Here is a 2303-nt window from a genome sequence, read left to right on the forward strand (position 1 = left end):
AAAGATAATTAGTGTTAATATATTAATAAAGAACAACAATATATATAAGTTTTAATATTTAATGATATTTAATTTATTGATGATAGATGATAGCAATCAAATTAGAGCATTTTCTTTGACAGAAAAAAAGTATAAAATGAAGTTATAAATATAAAATGAATATTTTAAAAATATATAAGAAAATTAAAATTATTTTTAAAAAATATGACAATTTCTTCACAGATTTATCCAAATCTAATAAATTCACCTGAGACGAGAATTAGTTTTATGAAAATCATCTCTTTTAAATTTGAACATATTCGACCTTCTGCAGGGATGGAGGCAGGGAGATTCAAAACCTTCCCATTGTTATGTCTATCTTATAAATAAATATTTATGTTAGCTAATTTTTTGGAAAAAAAAAATAGAATGATAGATTATAACATAACAATAAATTAAATGAAAAATATGATATGCCTTTTTTAGATTTATTAAATATATGTTATTTGTTTAATGTAATAAAATATATTATTTTTAATGAAATTATATATATATATATATATATATATATATATATATATAAGGATCCTATTTGTTATTTCATCTTGTAACCATAAAATTTCAGGACTAGCCGTGATTAAGGTCCTCGGAAGTTATCTTGGGTTCCCTTAAGAGTTCATGCATCCAAGAGCTCCTTAAAGTTATATCTGAGCTAGAGAAGCTATATATGAAACTTGCTTTTTACAAATGGAGAGATATTTGAATAAAGCAGGGTGACTTTGCTTGGCTAATTAAATCGGTCCCCTCTCTCTACATATATTCAATTTAAATCTTCATGTTATCGGGGCCAGCCAAAGTCTACAGTGCATTAAATGCACCGTGTTTGCGCACGGGAAAAAAATTTACTAGCCCTATTTAGATGTGTAGCTAGGGGTGCATATAAATTTTGAAAACATTTAAAAGTGTTTTACGGTGCATGTTTTTGTTGAAAGTTAGGTAAAAGTTCACACTACTTTTCTCTTCTATAAATAGCCATAGCTAGGAGGTGGAAGAAAGCATCGGGAGCAGGAGAAAACCAAAGGTTCTTAGTAGTTGTGAGAAAATAGTGTTGAGTGAATCCTTAAAGTGTGTAAAATGTTAGAAAATAAAATAAAAATGAAAAAAAATAAATACGAAGAAGATGCACAACCTTAAATTAAATGACAAAATAACAATAGCAAAATAAATTTAATTGACAGTACATGAATAATGTATTATAACATACAATAAGCACAAGGAAAAAATAAATTAGGGGAAGAAAGATATAGTCTGGGTTGAAGCGCGTAAACGTTATCCTTAGAGAGAAAACGCCACACCGCACTGGTAGGAAAATTTGATTGCGCTCCTCTCCCAAGATACGACAACCCGTTGGTTCCGATCGTGTGCAGCAAAAGGATCCCCAAACCTTTTGAACACCAATGTTCATGCTCTCACAAAAATAAGTTTTTTTATAGGAAAAGAAAGAGACAATTTTTTGGGATAAAGAAAGCAGACGTTGCTCTGTCATCTTCTTAGAAAAGAGGACATATATATATAGGCACAAACTACCTTGTGCAACAAACAAAATATGACCGTTGGAAACCAACCTACAGTTGTCAAAACAAACATAACAAACTAGTTGACTCATTAAAATAAAATCTTAAGAAAATCTAAAATAAATATTTTATTTTATAAAATATAATTAATATATTTTATAAATTTTAAATTAAAACACAAATATTTACCAACATTCCCTCACATAATTTAAAATTTTAAAATATATTTTCTAAAAGATGATTTGTATAAAAACATAAGAGAAAGAGCATGTGATATTGTATTTCGGTATAAGGAACCTTTCGAGTTTGAGCCTTATACCTAGTGTTTATGCACTACAAGAAATATGCCCATTTGCCAGGGATTTTTGACAGGGACATTAACCCCTGGCAAATTTCCCAGGGACTAAGCCAAGGAAACCCCTGGCAAAATGACATTTGAGAAGGCTGGGACCACTTACATTTACACAGGGGTTTGTCCCTCGCAAAAATACAAAAGCCTTGGCAAAAAAAAGAGCGGGAAATGAATTTTAAAACAGCATGTTGTTTTCACACGGCCAAACACACGGGTATGCCCTCGTTTTCTGTAAAGCTGACGGAATCTTCCCATAAGTCAACACGACATGACCATGCACTGCAAAAAGCTGTGCGGCCCAGACGTGACAGGGGTGTTACCCCTCGGAAATGGCTTGCAGCCCCTAGCAAAAAGGAATCCCTGCTTTCCTAGCTGCACCGTTCTGCTCATATAGCTGA

This window comes from Glycine soja, chromosome 20, assembly GCF_004193775.1.
Source record: "Glycine soja cultivar W05 chromosome 20, ASM419377v2, whole genome shotgun sequence".
NCBI lineage: Eukaryota > Viridiplantae > Streptophyta > Magnoliopsida > Fabales > Fabaceae > Glycine > Glycine soja.